At 43.6% G+C, this 19,345-nt stretch overlaps 1 protein-coding gene and 1 pseudogene across 7 annotated transcripts in view; one reads left to right on the forward strand and one right to left on the reverse strand.

The window, feature by feature from the left end:
- LOC147329773 (receptor-type tyrosine-protein phosphatase gamma-like) overlaps positions 1-19,345 on the forward strand; it is a 407,188-nt gene that overhangs the window by 341,097 nt on the left and 46,746 nt on the right. The gene's annotated exons all lie outside the window — the stretch shown is intronic.
- On the reverse strand, positions 212-1,879 carry LOC147329780 (uncharacterized; annotated as a pseudogene).

Genomic DNA, 19,345 nt, shown 5'->3' on the forward strand with positions numbered 1-19,345 from the left:
GATCCGCCCCTGCACAGTTACGTCAGCTGCGTAGATAAAGATCCTGGTGTAGAAAGTAATATTAAATAAGTTCTAACAACAGCTTATCAAGCTTAAACGTGCTGCTGTTGTTCAGCCGCTGGTTTCCTCTTTCTGGAGCAAAATGGGCCAAAAACAAACAAGAGAGACGGACTTGCGACAGAAAAGCCGATCAGCTGATCATTGATCAGTTTCATGATTGAAGTAGCAACGGGAGAGAGCTAAACCTCTCCGCTAAACAGCCACCACAAAGCAACAAAGAAAAACACAGTTCAACAGTCCAATCCCCCGGTCCAGTGGCAGCAAACACAGTTCTGGCGGCCGACCTGCAGGATGGCAAAACAAGCGGGACCTGCTGTGGGTTAGGCAGTGGCGGCAAAACAGTTCAGGTGGCCTACCTCTAACCCCTTGATGGAAACGCAGCAGCTCTGGTGGGCGGCCACGGGTCCGACAGCAGCGGCGGAACAGTTCTGGTGGCCTGCCACGGGTCCGGTTGGCAGCGCTGCTCCTCCGGTGGCCTGCCCCGGGTCCCGTGATAGCAACAGAATACTTCAGGCGGCCTGCCACGGGTCCGGTGGCGGCGGCGTCGCAACAGCTCCGGCGGCCGGCCACGGGCCTGGTGACGGCGGTGTTGGAACTCCGGCAGGCGGCCATGGGTCCGGTGACGGCAGTGTGACAGCTCTAGCGGCCTGCCACGGGCCCGGTGGCGGCAGCGTCGCGACAGCTCCGGCGGACGGCCACGGGTCCGGTGGCGGCCGTGTGACTGGTGGCGGCCGTGTGACTGGTGGCGGCCGTGTGACAGCTCCGGCGGACGGCCACGGGTCTGGTTGCGGCGGCGTTGCAACAGCTCCGGCGGGCGGTGGAGTAGAATGGCCCATAATCCCCGACGTGCTGGACGTGGACGGCATGGAGGGCGTGGACGTGGATCCTGCACACTGACCCCCTGCTCAGGCTGAGCGGGTCCCTCCGGCACGCCGATCTCCGGATGTGGCTGAGCGGGTCCCTCCGGCACGCCGAGCCGCTCTCTCGATGGTGGGCGCTCCTCCCACACGCCGAGCTCCCGCTCCGGCTCGCTGAGCTCCTGCTCGGGCAGCGCGAGCTCCTCCTGCGGCTCCCGCTTGCCGAGCTCCACCGGCTGCAGCGCGGGCTCCTCCCGCTCGCTGAGCTCCCGCTGGGGCTCGCTGAGCTCCGGCTCCGGCACGGACCCCTCCGGCTCGCCGCGCTCCTCCGGCTCGCCGGGCTCCTCAGCTGGCGGGGCTGGCTCCTCCCGCTCGCCGAGCTCCCGCTCGGGTAGGGCCGGTGCGGGTGGCGACGTAGCAGCCGGTGAAGAAGATGGCTGAGGGGTGACTGCAGGCGGATGAGATGACGGCAGCGCCACAACTGCAGATGGTGAAGCAGCGAGTGGTGTGGAGACCGCTAAATGAGGCGGCGCTAGCTGTACCGTTGGCCGGCTTGCAGCTGCGTCAGCGGTGTCACCATCCACTGTAAACAAAAAAGCAGATGGGGTGAGAAATGAAAAAGTGTCCTTATTACTCACCACAGCCGGCTCTTGAGATGTCTGGGAGGTCGGCTGCGGTGAGGAATGCCGACGGCGCGAACGTCGTTTCTGGGTAGACGTCAGGGCCGGCGTGTCGGGCTGAAGAACTTCAGACTGGCCGGGTGGGGGGGCAGCCTGGATCGGAGAGTGGAGGTGAAGGGTGTTGAGCAGGAAATCCGCCACAATCGGAAAAAGATTGTGCAACTGCTTCTCCACAGCGCACCGTAAAACCTCCGCGTGCGCTTCCAGCCACAGGTCACACAGACGATTTACTTTGTCTGTCACCTCCCTCCTGAACCTCTCCGAAAAGTCCACTGGGTCCATCTGGCAGGATCGTTCTGTCACAGTCTGGCTGGCAGACCGTGGGGAATGTTGGAGAAAGGACCCAAACGCTGGACTTAGTGCAATGAACAGTGCATTTATTTACAGTGGGGGTAAATGTACACCACGCAATAAGTCTCCAGAGTGCTCCCTCAACTCCCGTGACAGTCCATCAGCTTTGGGGCTGAGAAAGTCAGAGAATGTTTTCCCAGAGAAATCAGATGTGCTCTGGATTACCACAAACTTTGTTTAAGAAAACTCGATTTATGATGACCTTTGCACAGCAAAGTCAGATCATATACTTAAAAACGTAAATAAAAGAGCTACTGAAAATAAAAAGTAGAAAGTAGAGTCCAGAGTTGTTTTGCACTAATATTACCTAAGAAATATTATATCCCTCTCACACACGTATTCATACATATGAAAAACTAACCAAACTCACATACGTTAGTATGACATTTTTGACACAGTGTTGGACTTGACATGGCCATACATGTGTACATATACTGTATGTTACATACATATCTAAACAATAGTTCAAAATGCAGTAAACTGCTGGTTGTGAAGCACTTGTATTTATTTAACTCTCTTTCTGCACTGTGAAAGGGGGACTTGAAAAATGTGTCCTCACCTTTGGATAAATTTATTATAAAAATATTGCACATGCCTGCACATCTTTAGTAAATCGTTACAATCATTTTACAGACAGGCAAGAGAGTCCAGACTATCATTAGTATTACAGCAGATCCTTTTGTCACCATGTGAGGATGCTGGGAAGCTTCTCACTCACTAAGGTGAAGTACAAACTCACAACGTCAGATAGGAATATTGTTACGGTTTTGTTATGCTTTTATTATGAAATTCATGAACTACATGAACTACTACTACTACATGAGATGAATTGCACAATGGCAGATAGAGACAAAATACTGTTAATCTGACTATCTGCAGGTTTTACACGTTTACATACACACACAGTTACTGTCCTTCCATTTACAAAGGCAGAGGCGTCACGGTGTCATTATTTTACTGTAGTTTTTTTCCTGTGTAATAATATTCAACGTTGCTGTCAATACATTTTTCAAAAAATGCCTCTCTGTGCAAAATGGGTTTAAAAACATAAACAGCTGTGGGATCCTGTTTGTCCGTGATTTGAACCGTGGGAACAAATCGTGGCAGGATGATCCTTTTTTGTCCCTCTGTGGGGGGTCACTCCCACTAGGTTTATATCTGGGACTCTCCACCATTTGACCTTAGAACTGAAGAAGCTTCTCAGATGAGAGGTGAAACGTCTTCAAGCAACTTAAAGAAGTCCAGACACTTTTCTTTGCAAGCTCCTTTGAATTGTTCATATAGGTTACAAATAACAGGGTTCATAAGCCTTTTTCAGGGTCAAATTCAAGCACTTTTTAAGCACTTTCAAGGTCCCTTTTCAAACTTTTCCAGCACCCCCCGCCAAAAAAAAGAATGCATGTTTCAATTCGCATCACCTTAGTAAGACCATGTGAAAATTACGACAAATCATTCTAGGTTAACTTAAACACCTTCGTTCCCCTTTTCTTAAGACATAGAAAAACGCATCACACAAAAATACTGCAAAAGGAAACGGTCACCCTATATACATCGTGTATAAACTCAAAATGCACATTTTACTTAAAAATTAAGATGTGAAAATGTGAACAAATCAACTTGTTAGAGATATTCTTCTCCTGCTGAACCCCCCCCCCCCCCCCCCCCCCAAAAAAAAGAAATAAATAAGTCTTCTCATCAGATATTGATGCTTCTTTCCTGTGTGACAAAAAATAGGAGACAAATGTTTGTTTGTTTTTTAAGTTAATTCCCAATAAAACTAACTGTAAATGTTTAACTACATTGCTGTCTGTATTATTGGTGAAGTCCTAAACGATCACCTTTGAAGTGTTTGTGCTAATAACATCATGCACAGTCAGACAGGCATCGAGAACAGTACTGACTTTGAACAGATCACATAGTTCAATTCAACATATAAGACTTTAAGGATGCACAAGCATCTACTTCAAATCTATTTAATTTATCATCTGTGATATTATTATGTACAATTCCAATGTATTTTGTTCATCTCCCTTAAATAAACAGACAGCCTTAAAGTATGAAATATTCATATACAAATACACATATAAATGTGTGAACTGTCTCAGTGGCTGATTATGCCCCACAGGCCTCAGTGTGAGCTTGAAGACATTTATAATGTTTAAGTAGTTTAATGTGTCAGTGCTGACAATAAACACATTTGGAATGAAAGCCGGGGAGCTTTGGTCACACAGAAACAAGTGGCCATTCTTTGTGACCATATGGATCACTCATATTACCATTATTTCACCCAAAGGCACCAAGTTAATAAGCCAAAAAAAGCTGCAGCAATAAGATAAGATAACCTTTATTAGTCCCACACGTGGGAAATTTGTTTTGTCACAGCAGGAAGTGGACAGTGCAAAACTTATGAAGCAAAAATTAGAATACAATAAGAATAAATACAGTACACAACTGTACAGAATAGAATAAAATAAAATACTATATACAGTAGAATAAAATAGAATAAAATATACAATAAGATAAAAATAGAATACAAATGCTATATACAACTGAGTAAAAATACAACGATGCCAGAAAAGATTATTGCACATGTGTGGATGTGTGTGTTTGATCAATTAAAGTCTTTATTGTGGAGTCTGACAGCAGTGGGGAGGAAAGACCTGCGAAATCTCTCCGTCCCACACCGTGGGTGCCGCAGTCTCCCACTGAAGGAGCTGCTCAGTGCTGTCAGAGTCTCCTGCATGGGGTGGGAGATGTTGTCCAACAGGGATGACAGCTTAGCCACCATTCTCCTGTCACTCAACACCTCCACTGGGTCCAGAGGGCAGAACAGAGCTGGCCCTGTGGATCAGCCTGTTCAGTCTTTTCCTGTTCACAGAGATGCTGCCGCCCCAGCAGCCCACACCGTAAAAGATGGCTGAGGCCACCACAGAGTCATAGAAGGTCTTCAGGAGTGGGCCCTTCACGCCAAAAGACCTGAGTCTCTGCAGCAGGTACAGCCTGCTCTGCCCTGTCCAGTAGAGGGCGTCTGAATTATGAGTCATTCCAGTTTATTGTTCAGATGAACACCAAGGCACCTGTAGCTGTCCACAGCCTCAATGTCCATACCTTGGATGTTCAGTGGTTGCAGTGGAGGATGTTTGTGCCTGTGGAAGTCTACCACCAGCTCTTTGGTTTTACTGGCGTTGATCTGGAGGTAGTTCAGCTGGCACCAGTCCACAAAGTCTTGGGTCAGTTCTCTGTACTCCTTGTCGTCCCCTATCAGTGATGAGGCCGACTATTGCAGAGTCATCAGAGAACTTCTGCAGGAAGCACTGGGTGGAGTTGTGGGAGAAGTCTGCAGTGTAGATGGTGAAGAGGAACGGAGCCAGAACCGTTCTCTATGGGGCCCCCGTACTGCAGACGACCCTGTCTGACACACAGCCCTGACGTCTCACATACTGTGGTCGGTAGGTGAGGTAGTCCAAAATCCAGGTAGTGAGGTGATGGTCCACTCCAGAGTTCTCCAGCTTTTCCTTCAGAACCGAGGGAAGAATAGTGTTGAAGGCACTGGAGAAATCAAAGAACATGATTCTCACAGTGCTCCCAGCGGTCTCCAGGTGAGCGAGGGAACGATGTAGGAGGTGAATGACGGCATCATCCGCTCCAATGCCAGGCTGGTAGGCAAACTGAAGTGGGTCCAGTGATGAGCTTGTTAGGCGCCGAAGCTGAGCCAGGACCAACCGCTCCAGGGTCTTCATCAGGTGGGATGTCAGAGCCACCGGCCTGTAGCTGTTGAGGTCCTTGGGGCGTGAAGTCTTTGGCACTGGTACAACACAGGAGGTTTTCCAGAGCCGTGGGACTCTTTCCAGCCTCAGGCTCAGGTTGATGAGGTGCTCCATCACCCCACATAGTTGGTCCGCGCAGGACCTGACGACCCTCGAGCTGATGCCATCTGGACCCGCTGCCTTCTTGCAATTAATCCTCCTCAGTTCCCTCCTAACCTGGGTGGTTGAGAGAGACAGGCTGGAGCCTTGTGTTGAGTGTGTATTGGATGCTGTTGTTGGGGGTGGGGGGGAGTGAGCAGGGTGAATAGAGGAGGTGGGAAGTATCTGAGGTGTCAGAGGTGGAACAGCAGCAGTGGGGGTGGGTGAGTCTGCAGCCGATGTTGGAGACTGCCTCATGGCTGAATGAAATCTGTTGAAGAAATGACTCAGTTCATTTGCCCACCTCACATCCCTCCCAGGCAGAGAGTTCTGATGTTTGTGGCCTACACACACAAATATAAACAGTACTTGGTGACAACTTTACTCTTAGCCTCTAACCCTCTGGTGTCCAGGGTATAATTGGCCGTTTTTGACTACTTTTGATTTGTCCTCTATATTTCACCTTTAAAAACTGTTTATCTTGCCAATCTGTTATTTTCTCATTTTGACAAACTGTATCAGCACAATTTATCTACATTCAGACAAAATTTAAAGTACGAGTAGAAAGTGATCATTTTGACTGTAAAAACCACAAGCATGTTTAATGAATCATTTTCATAACTTGAAATGCAAATAGAAATTGTAACTTTTAAAAAATATATGCACAAGTTTTGCAAACAACAAAGTTATATGATACTATTTACCTAAAAATGCAGCCAAGGCTCACATGTTTTTTATATAACCATTTAAAACTATTTACAGAACAATCAGGTGCTCTGCATCAAAGAAGGCACTTAAATTATTTATGCAACTCCAAAAATAGTTTGTGTCACTATAACACAGATAAGAACAGCACAGGGATAAACCTGCAGGTCTGACAGCAGGTGTGTCACTCAGCGTTTACACTGCAGTCTGCCTTTGGTGGCTTTAAGGCAGCAACTGTGACGATCACTAGTAGAACTGACACACAAAACAAAACAACGACTACACTACACACTAACTACACAAGACAACACACTAACTTAAGACTCCAAACACGATAAACATCACAAATCTCTCACGTATCAAAACTCTCTCTCTCTCTCTTTCGCTCTCTCTCTTTTGCTCACTCCTAAAACTTCTCCCTCTTCCCAAACAACCAAATGCAACATGTTGCCATATCATTTTTTGATTGGTCGACATGGTACATTTTTCCACCAATAGGGAAGGAGTGTTTTTCTTTTTTCACTCACAAGCAAAGTGTGTTTGCTAGCGCTCTCCTTAGAAAATGCAGTTTTACCGTTTCTTCCCAGAGTAAACGCCACTGTTTTATTCAGAAAAAAAACATCGGTTTTACGTTGCCTATCAACACAATTTAAAAACTGGTATATAGTTTGAAGTTCGCACGTTCAACCCAAGTTGAAATGGAGACTCTGGGTCCGTCGACCCCAAAGGGTTAATCAGAAAGCCTTAAGTTGGCTAGTTATGTATCGGGCTAATGTTTAAAGCTTTCACTTGAGTAAATGAACTCATATTACTGCTAAGTAATGTTAGCTAAGTTCACAGCATATTCCATAATAGTCCTGGCCCCTAGCCCTGCCAGTGTAGCAGAAATGATGAGGATGATGATGCAGCAGCAGCCGTTCTTCTCTGCGTGAGTAGCTTAATGTTGTTCGTGTGTAATTTACGTTGAGTAGGCTAACCACGTTATTACATTAATGCATGTAAGGTGAACTAGCAAACATCGTCGTAGTTACATGCAGCTGTCTTCTTGTTTGATGGCAGATGCTCCCTTCACCCTGGCCAAAAAGGCTAAAATGATGAAAGAAAAAGTGGAAAACAGTTAAACATGAGAGGTTTTTGGACCAATTTTGTGTTCTCCATTCTTTAAGCACCGGTTCGAGCACCGTTTAAGCACTGGCACCGTTTCAAAAGTACCGGTTTGGTACTGGTATCGGATAAAACCTAAACGATACCCATCCCTAGCTGCCATACTACACACTCAGTGCATTTCAATCCTTTCTCCAGCGAGTTTGATAGCTAGCAAAATAATAATTATAATTTTAAAAAATAGCATGTGTAACGTACACGTACTGGAAAATTATTTACTAGGGCTCACCTATCATGCGACTGGAGAGCGCAAACTCCGCCATTGTCGTTTTCCATCAAACACTCATTAAAACAGCAACCTACAGGTATGTTAGCGCACTCATCCCTGACTGTCCGAGGGAGGGGCGGGGTCACACGTTGAAACAGACGCAAGGCAGCCCAGGCGGAGAAATTTTGCTTTTACATTTTGCGACTCATTTTATTTCTCTATCTGATAAGAAAACTATTCAATCAGATAGTTATTTGTGGTGAATGAAATACAGCTACACTTTCAAGCACTTTTAAGCACCACATCTGAAATTCAAGCACTTTTCAAACCTTGAAAAGACAACATTAAAATTCCAGCATTTTCAAGGATTTCAAGCATCCGTACGAACTACGTACGAAGTCTTATATTGATTTGAATTGAATTCGTTGCTATGCTGCTTTGTTCAATGTGACTTAGCGGGCCAATGTTCGTTGTGTTTTGTAGGAAAACCAGCCTACAAAATGCTGGAATGCGATCCAGACTGGGCCCCTCTATCAACCTGGGTCAGACCGAGTTTAAAGCTGCTACCACAGCCAGATTTGATCGGTTAAGAGAGAGAGCGATATCAAAACAGCCACGAAAAGTCCTGCATATATGTGCCCAAGTGTTGTATTGAAGCAATCAAGTGATGAATAACTGTTTTTCAGTATGTTGTTTTGCAATGGCTTATTTTTGCTGCATTGTTGATTTGTTTTTCACCGAAGCAGCTAATAAAGCATAATGGAATAAAACTTTGCCTCTTTCTTATAAGATTCTATAATAGGCAAGGCAAGGCAAGGCAAGTTTATTTGTATAGCACAATTCAACAACAAGGTGATTCAAAGTGCTTTACAGAGACATTAGAAACAAGAACAAATAAAAAGCATGATTTAAAATTGATTAAAACAAGCAAATAAACTAACTAACTAATTAACAAACAAACAAACAAACAACAGTATATAAAATCAAAACAGATAAAATCAGAACAGTAGATAAAATCAGTAGTTAAATGTAAGTTTTGAAATTTAAGCTTAAAGTGTGAACGAAACAATAACAGCAGTTATAAATAAATAAATCACATGGCTGATGATACCATGGTGATCAATAAATATGATCACCAGTTTATTTAATTATTTTTAACCCAACAAAACAAATAAACAAAAACATGATGCTGATGCTACACACACACGAGTCAAGGTGCAGGAAAACTGCTCATGGAAACGCTGCACACTCTCTGTTTCCCTCTCTTTGAGTAGTTCTCAGACAGCTCTTGATCTGATAATGTGTAGCTTGCTCATCAGCTCAGAAGAAAAAAAAAAAAAACTGCAACGCAACATCACACAGTAGTTGCATGCTCTGCCCACAGTGGCAAAGTCTTACACTTTCATATTCAATTCAGCTTCTCCATCATGTACTTTTAGATGTTTCATACAGGGTTCAGCATATTAGTTGTTTTCACAGGTGTGCTCTATATCTCAGCAATGGCTCATAATAAGACAACAGTCTTTCACACAGGTCAAGTGCCTCTATGCACTTCATTAGTTTAAATATTTACCTATATCACTTCACCTCACATGTCATTGTACTGAATTTGAGCAACCACAAGCTTAATGTAGATTACTTTTAACAACTATCCACCTCAATTACGTCTATGGTCTGGCACACAGGCTGTTGTCGATCAGGGCAAGCTAAAGAGTTAACATTTTGTGTCAGCAAAGGGGTGGGGGAAAGCCATTCACCACAGCACATCTTAAGTGCTGCTGATGTGGCTGGCTTTCTCCACACGCTCTTCAAGGCTGGTGTGTTTTCTGAAAACTTCTCTCTCATCTTTATTTAAATACTTTGTGCTGCGTCTACGTCTGTCTCCCTCCGACTCACTCTTGGTTGCTTAGAAACCCATGATAACAACAACAGTCGGTGTCACAGACCACGTGTTCTGCTCCGCACACACTCACACAACAACAACAAAAACGACGACGACGACAACGACAACAACACAAAATAGGCCTATCGTCCAGCACAGTCTGGACCCCGCGGAACCTCTCAACGCCCCACAAAGCGGCGGAGAACTCACCTCTCGTTCCACAAAGCAGCGAGGAACACCTCTCGCTCCACAAAGCAGCGAGGAACCTCTTGCTCCACAAAGTAGCAAGGAACCCAGGTATCGCTCCACAAAGCAGCGAACTTCTCAACGCCTCACAAAATGGCGGAGACTGCACAACGACATGGTTATAGAGTCGGCCTCTTTAAACTTACTCGGCGTTGCTTAGCGTGTAATATCAGCCTCGAATCCCGCCGATCGTCATTCATCGAGGAGAAAAGACAGGCAGCGAATCCACAGGAACTTCCTGGCTGACGTCAGTCCTTCAGCGTGCCTCTCCTCCCCTCGGTGAATGCCGATTCCAGGGCTCCGGCTCCCGAAGGACCAATTAATGATAGGTTTGTAGCTTGTACCTATCCGCTGGAACGTTGAAGACAATATAATTACACTGCAAAGCAAGACACAAGCAGGCTGGTTTACTCATGCATGAGGGAAATAAGATAAGATAAGATAAGATAACCTTTATTAGTCCCACACGTGGGAAATTTGTTTTGTCACAGCAGGAAGTGGACAGTGCAAAAGTTATGACGCAAAAATTAGAATACAATAAGAATAAATACAGTACACAACTGTACAGAATAGAATAGAATAAAATACTATATACAGTAGAATAAAATAAAATAAATATACAATAAGATAAAAATAGAATACAAATACAAATACTATATACAACTGAGTAAAAATACAACGATGACAGAAAGGATTATTGCACTTAGTATTATTGCATATGTATGGATGTGTGTGCTTGATCAGTTAAAGTCTTTATTATGGAGTCTGACAGCAGTGGGGAGGAAAGACCTGCGAAATCTCTCCGTCCCACACCGTGGGTGCCGCAGTCTCCCACTGAAGGAGCTGCTCAGTGCTGTCACAGTCTGCTGCATGGGGTGGGAGATGTTGTCCATCAGGGATGACAGCTTAGCCGCCGTCTGGCTGGGGCCAAGTGTCGTCCCACCACCTAGCCTCCGTCAGACTCTCAGCCAGGCTCCCCATAGCACTACTTTTATTGTGGTTACATGAATATGCATAGGGTCATTAACATATAACATCTTACATAGGTATACATATGAACAAAGAATACTGTGTGTGTGTGTGTGTGTGTGTGTGTGTGTGTGTGTGTGTGTGTGTGAGGTCCAGATGTGACCCTGTGAAGACTCCCCAAAGCTGGCGCCAGGAGTCTAGCGGTCCATCTGAACAAAAGGCTCTTATACTTAAACAGATATACGTGTGTTTGCTAAACCATATATCAGCAAGAGAAGATACGACCTCTCCTAGGAGGTGTGTGATCTATGCCAGAACACTCTGTAGAGGGAGTGAACGCCCTCCCCCTTCATGCTACTCAGAGCCGTTACAGACCTCCTAGGATGAGACATTCTTTCAATCTACAAATGATTATACACCTCTAAGCATATGTGGGTAAATGTTTCTAAGCATAAATGACAATCAACAATACAAATCTAACATCTATTTATCGATATTGAAATGGATGAATGAAGAACTGATTACTGGGAACACCTTTAGGGATTTGCAGTGTGAAATGTCTGAATGCTCAAACTAAATTTTATCCATTTATTTTACAGTTTCAGAAGATGAATGGATGTGCTGTGACGCATCATCAGTGTTGTATCCTGGGTTCAGTGGGTGTTTCAGGTCTCACACCATCCCAGATGACCTAGCCAGGGTTGATCAGGCCTCTATTTGTATTCCAGCAGCACTGCACCAGCGACCACCTCTCGTAGTCTATAGCCACCTGGAAGGTCCCTCTGCTGCACTTTAGATGGCTATTCTTCTAAATGGCTCACTCATGCCAAGCAGTGGCATCTGTTTCAGTCCTTTAGAAGACCCTGGTATTTGGCCAGCTTCCTCTCAAATGCCTCCTCTACGCAGTCTTCTGAGGGAACCGTCTATTCAATCAAGAGTAGCTGTTTAGGGGCTTCTGACAGAATCGTTGCGTAGGAGTGTCAGACTCCAGCTTGTCGGTCTGCTGATTAAAACAGTGTCTCGTCCACACTGTTCTCATTTATCAGTGCAGTTAGCCAAACAATGAAGAACCACTTGCTGCTTAAGAAACAGAGTGAAAATGGACAGTGCAGCCTCAGTTTCTTAATATAAAAGTTGTTGTTGCGCAAAAGTGACCCACCCGCCCAGCCTGAATTTTAATTTAAGTTTCCTTATAAATAAACATAAACTAATGTGAGTGTTTTGACTTCAACCAACTAACCCAGTGGCATAACATTCTGTAGATGGCGCTAAACTTTAAGAACTTATTCCTCAAATCTACCTTCACAAACATTGTTAGATCAGTTTTTGAGAGCTGGGTTCCATGGTGTGGCCTTTATACACGTAGTGTTTTATGTCTACTTTAAGGTAACCTACCTCTTAGTGATGGGATTTCCGGCTCTTTTTAGAGAACCGGCTCTTTCGGCTCCCAAATGGATTTTCAGGTTGTTTTGTTGCTTTAATTAATTACTTATCAACAACAATATAAAATTATGCACAAAAGGAATTAGTAATGTAAAAAAACGTGGTTTTCTTTATGTATGTTTATATCTAAATATATGTGGGGGTCCCTAGAGACGAAACGCGTACAAACTCCAAAACACATTTCTAGCATTAACTGAACTTCCAAAACAGAGCTACCTAGATCACTTAAATTACACAATCAAATTCATATGTCTATTGTTTTTGTATTAACACACATTAATACACAAACACATAGATATTCAAATAATAAAAAACCCCACTTCATTTACCTTTTACTACCACACACCCAATCCGATTGTTGGTACTTCCTGGCTTGTGTAGCCACTACGTAACAAAAGCTCAACATGGCCCCTAGCATCCTGGAGCACTTCCATTGTGTTTTGGAGTTTGTACGTGCTTTGTCTCTAGGGGCCACTGTAAGAATACTTTTATGTAATGACTCCACATAAAATGTAATTAATAAATTATAAAATACAGAAACCAACTGTGAATTAAAGTTATATAAAAATGTAACAGTGCAAATGCAAATCCTCACTGACAGTTTAACCAAAAGGCATTTCCAGTGGAAACTGGCCGACACATCCTCAGCATAACCATGTATAACATCCACAGAACTTAAAAAGAGGTTATACACACAATACGGTAATATTATGTTGAAGCACAGTACGTATCACTCCGCGAGGCTCCACCTACGATAGCCGTAACGCTCCGACAATCCATCAAGCGGTGCGGCTTCGTAGCTTAGCAAAGTCGTACTGAAACCTTTGACAGATTTTCGAGCGCCGTGTACATAAAATCGTTTCGAGGTCAGTAAACACAACCAGAGTTCATACATAAGGCACACGGGATTATAAGGGGCTCTGTCGACTTTCAGAAAAATCAAAGGATTGATTTTAAGTGTGCCGTATTTTCCAAACAACACGGTAATAACGACGGCCCGCTAGCATGCGCTACCAAAAATAGTGCTTCGTTGTGTATCTGACAGACGAAAGCTAAACCAGTTCCACACCAGTGAAGCTGCAGCATTTTTACAAACCAGTTCTGGTTCATCCGTTTCAGTTAACCATCCACTTTCGCTCTTCTCATTCTGCGTCGCCGCCATGTGCGTATGTAAACAAAGGCACTGCGCATGCGTGTTTTACCCATATTCTATCGTGATGTTTCAATTTCTTATCGTTGCCCAACATTACTGTATTACCGTGAACGGTATGATATAGCCCAGGCCTACTGCAAACCACAACACAATAAAATGTAAATTAAAATATGGAAAAAAAAGGGGAAAAAAAGAACGCCCAGATCTTTAATTAAGGGAAAGGTTGGCATTTAGAAATATTAATGTCACACTCCCATTGCACTGATGGGTGGACAGTTCTTAGATGCCTGTGCATCAGAATCAGAATACTTTATTGATCCCTGGGGGAAATTATTTTTTTGTTACAGTGCTCCATTATAAACAAACATTAACAAGACAGACAATACGCAAACTAAGAATAGTACTATGTATATATATATATATATATATATATATATATATATATATATATATATATATATACACTGAACAAAAATATAAACGCAACACTTTTGTTTTTGCTCCCATTCCCCATGGGATGGACGTAGAGACCTAAAATTCATTCCAGATACACAATATAACCATCCCTCCCAAACAGTGGTCACAAATCAGTCCAAATGTGTGGTAGTGGGCACATCTGCTATATTGAGATAATCCATCCCACCTCACAGGTGTGCCACATCAGGATGCTGATCTGACATCATGAGTAGTGCACAGGTGTACCTCAGACTGCCCACAACAAAAGGCCACCCTGGAATGTGCAGTTTTGTCTCACAGCAAAATGCCACAGATGCCACAAGCAATGAGGGAGCGTGCAATTGGCATGCTGACAGCAGGAATGTCAACCAGATCTGTCGCCCGTGCATTGAATGTTCATTTCTCAACCATAAGCCGTCTCCACAGGCGTTTCAGAGAATATGGCAGCACATCCAACCGGCCTCACAACCGCAGACCTCGTGTAACCACACCAGCCCAGGACCTCCACATCCAGCAGGTTCACCTCCAAGATCGTCTGAGACCAGCCACCCAGACAGCTGCTGGAACAATTGGTTTGCACAACCAAACAATTTCTGCACAAACTGTCAGAAACCGTCTCAGGGACGCTCAACTGCATGCCCGTCGTCCTCATCGGGGTCTTGACCTGACTCCAGCTCGTCGCCGTAACAGACTTGTGTGGGCAAATGCTCACATTCGATGGCGTCTGGCACGTTGGGGAGGTGTGCGCTTCACGGATGAATCATGGTTCACATTGTTCAGGGCAGATGGCAGCTGAGAATGTCCCAGTTCTTGCATGGCCAGCATACTCACCGGACATGTCACCCATTGAGCATGTTCGGGATGTGCTTGACCGGCGTATACGACAGCGTGTACCAGTTCCCACGAATATCCAACAACCTCGCACAGCCATTGAAGTGGAGTGGACCAACATTCCACAGGCCACAATTGACAATCTGATAGACTCCATGCAACGATGTGTTGCACTGCATGAGGCAAATGGTGGTCACACCAGATACTGACCGGTTCTGGGTCCCCAGACCCCCAATAGTGCAAAAAACTGCACATTCCAGGGTGGCCTTTTGTTGTGGGCAGTCTGAGGTACACCTGTGCACTACTCATGATGTCAGATCAGCATCCTGATGTGGCACACCTGTGAGGTGGGATGGATTATCTCAATATAGCAGATGTGCCCACTACCACACATTTGGACTGATTTGTGACCACTGTTTGGGAGGGATGGTTATATTGTGTATCTGGAATGAATTTTAGGTCTCTACATCCATCCCATGGGGAATGGGAGCAAAAACAATAGTGTTGCGTTTATATTTTTGTTCAGTGTATATATGAATACCAGAGGCGCAAAACACCAGCTACTGGTAGACAGAACAGTCAGCCGAGACTGCAAGACCAGACTGGCCAACCAGTGCACTGCCTGGATTGATTACAAGAAGGCCTATGACTCAATGCCCCACAGCTGGATACTGGAATGCTTAGAATTGTACAAGATCAATGGGACCCTAAGAGCCTTCATCAGGAACTCAATGGGGATGTGGCGTACAACACTAGAGGCCAACTCCAAGCCCATAGCACAAGTCACCATCAAGTGCGAGATCTACCAAGGAGATGCTCTGTCCCCACTGCTGGCCACAGGCAGGAAAGATTTCCTGTGTCGTTCAGTGGTGCTTTCCGGTAATCTCAGTCTTTCACTGAACGTGCTCCTGTGACTGACCAGCATGTCATGGAGTGGGTGGGAAGTGTTTTCACAGTATGAAAAAAAAACATAATGTTGGATGCACAGACCCAAAATCTGATTTAAGAACATGAGGATTTAAAATTGCCAGTTTATCAAATACCACTGTGGAGTCCTTACCTTTAAATATAATCTGTCTTCTTCCTTTCCTGTCCTTTTTTATTTTATCTCCCTGTGAAAAAGAGCCGTATCTGTAACTAGCAGACACACTGTGACAAAATGTAGACACAAACAGTTTGTGTTTGATGATTTTTTTTAGATACTGAAGTGCATCAACTGCAACTTACAACTGTACAGATATTTGTTTAAAAACGTAGGCAGTAAAAGTAAAAAGTTGTCAGAAAAATAACTACTTAAAGCACAGATACCTGAAAATTCTACTAAAGTAAAGTAACAAAGTATTTGTACTTGATTACTTCCCACCTCTGTGGTGGACATAGTGAAAGCAGCAGTAGTAGTCTGGAAATCAAATATAAAAGTAGAACAACTTAAAAAACTTTGTCTTCTTGATGTTTTTGATGGTTTAATTACGCCTTAAAAATAAACTATTGTGCTTGATAGCCAACAGTTAACTGATCATATTATTATTATTATTATTTCACAAAATATACTTATATTTTTCTGACTGCTATTTTACCTTTTACTTATGATCCTCTTAGTTCTATGTTGTCTCTTTACATCAGTGTTTGTACTCCAGTCTTGTGTTTCATGATCCTGCTTTCCCTACTTCCTGTCCTGCTGATAACAACAGCACAGCCTTCACCCAAATACAGTGACGTTACTGCTTTGTTGCACCGGGGATTTTAAAGTATTTTAGCTGTCTAGCATTTTTTCATGTGTACAGATGGCACAGCCCAAATGACATGATGAAATTATGTTTCTAATTACATTGTGAACTTTATTGGCTGTAACTGTAAGTTTTAACAAAAGCATTTTCTGCTATCAAAAATATCATTGCTGGGACATCTAAGAACTGGTTTTGACACATAAAAAACAACCTTGATTGTATCATTTAAAATATATCTAATTTATAATATAATATAATTTTCTAATTTTATTCATTTATTTATTAATTTAGGCATGCCACAGCTGTCCTCACACATGCAGCTGTTGTCACTTATAAAAAAAACTGGTCAGCGAGAGTACTGAAGTTCTTATTAATTTGTGTCCACAAAAGTTTTTGAATCAAATTACACTCATTCCATCCCAAAACCCACGTGTACCGAGAAAGCGAGCGAGAGAGAAGATTTAATCTATTAAGAAAAAAACAAGCCACATCCTACATCAGTTCAATTACAAATGGTCTTTTCAAAGTGAGATAGGAGAGAAGGCTGTGGAATAGGTAGGAGGTTTCATTTCCTTATATTTGGGCTGCCAGTCAGCCAGCAGAATACTAATGTTAAGCTGGAGGGGATATAGCACTGCCAGCAGAAAGCATGACCTTGGGTGAGTCGCTCTGTGGGAAAACCAGAAAAGAGCAAAGAAGGGATCAGAGTGCCCCCTGGCTGTGGAAGCATCATCGACTTTTAAAAGGACAATCTGCTATGGCAAGAGATGCAGGGGAAAGGTGGTCATAGTCTTGTCATAGTTAAAGGGGAATCCCCTTTTGAACCCAAGGACAGCCCCATGTTGCTGTTCTACATCAACCCTGTGTGAATACTAACAAGCCACGGATGCTGTTGAAGAGGGAAAAGACAGCAAAAGAACAGTGTTTCAGAGTTTGTTGTAGTTTCATGTAAATCAGGACCTAATCAGATAGTTTGAGGATTTAGAAATATATAAACGGTAGCTATATTATTCACGTGTCCGTAAATTCATTTTCAGAATATTAGCTTTAGATTAGATTATACTCATACTGAAGCTCATACTGAAGCTTTCTAATGGGATGATACAAGGTAGCATTTAGACCTGTTTAGGCTACAACAACTGATCCTGTTGTTTCAAAATGAATTCTTTGGAGGCAACAAAACCTAACAATTTGTGTATATATAAGGAAACGATGATTGATGAACACAGTATAACACACTGCACATAGCAGGATGTATGTCAAGTACTGACTTGCACCTCTGAAACCAGAACAATGAGCTACAAGATAATGTAACAATGTAAAGCGGAGGGGGGTTCTTCATGCTCAGTTCTTAAGTTGAATAACCCGTTCCAATAGAACCACTGTATGGCCCATCAGCTTTATCTTTCTGTAGTAACTATGGCTCTGCGCTTGATGGTGAAAATTGGTTCAAATTGGTTAAAAAGTCCACTGCCCTCTCGCTTAGATATCTCCAAATCCACAGTTATCAGGAACAACCACCTTTCCACTCTTCATAGCAAATTTCCTGGTTCACTCTATCCTTCCTCCTCAAAGTCTCGTTTTCTTTACTCATTAGCTCCTCAAAGTACTTCTTCCATCTTCCTCTGGGCATTCAGTGGAGTATCATGTAAACCCAAATCTCTTCTGGATTAACATTTTAAAAAGGCAAAAATGAGCAGAAAAATAGTCAAAAATGCAAAACCAACTCACAGGTTCACTGTCTGGCCAGAGCTCCACCCTTTTGGCATCTCTGCTGAAATTTAAAGCTGTTGCTTAGATCCAATTTGAAGAAGATTGGCTCTAAGATGTTTTTTGAACATCTTAGATGCTCACCTCGCAGAAGACAAAAGGAAGAACCCCGTGTCTCTTCTTCTGTTCACTCTTTCTTCCCCTGTCTTACTGGACGTCACATCTTCTGACTCTGGTGTCACCCACTGGGACGTCCAATAACACTGGTAACTTCTACTCACCCGATGTCCAGTCTGAAAGGCCACCTGGGTTGTCTGGAAGACTGTTTACTTACCCTAGCAGGGCGAAGGACACTGTCTCAGCTGAACTCTGGACACACACACACACACACATATACACTGATATGCACACACTCATCCCCCCTCCCTTTCCAAACGCCTTCGACGCTTATTCCCTTCCGATGCTGCACCCTTTACCCACCCCCCTGTTGCTTGTCATGTGTTTCTTTGGTGTATTAAGACTTTTTTCATGTGCAGAGGTGTTTTTTCTGTTCTCAAACTGATCTCCCTGTTGGAGCTCAGTCTGGGGGGAGTTATTTTTCTCCTTATCTTTCCTCATGTGGTGCATTTTCCATTGTTATGCCTCTCTGACCTGTCTTCCCCATGTGATGTTTGTGTAATGTATGTATGGTCAGAGGGTAAGATGGCGAGTGCAATAGGTCGGCAGCCTTGTGAAATTTCCCCATGTGGGACTAATAAATCGATTCAATATATAATTGAAAACAAACTTTAAAGTTACTATATTACATTTTCCTCTTTTCTGTGTTATTCCTAACATAGAAAATTCTGTTACATTTGAACATTGAGTCACATTTGAATATACTTCACTTCACGCTTCATTCAGTGTAATCAGTATTCAATGAGACTTCATTTGCACATTCTCATTCTTCATTGTAGCATAATCCCTTTGAATCCAGTTATATATGAACATGAGAGGAG

Source organism: Aulonocara sp. 'chitande type north' Nkhata Bay, linkage group LG5, assembly GCF_057382095.1.
Source record: "Aulonocara sp. 'chitande type north' Nkhata Bay isolate Kocher_YH1m ecotype deep benthic linkage group LG5, A_spYH_male_GT1.1, whole genome shotgun sequence".
NCBI classification, from domain to species: Eukaryota; Metazoa; Chordata; class Actinopteri; order Cichliformes; family Cichlidae; genus Aulonocara; species Aulonocara sp. 'chitande type north' Nkhata Bay.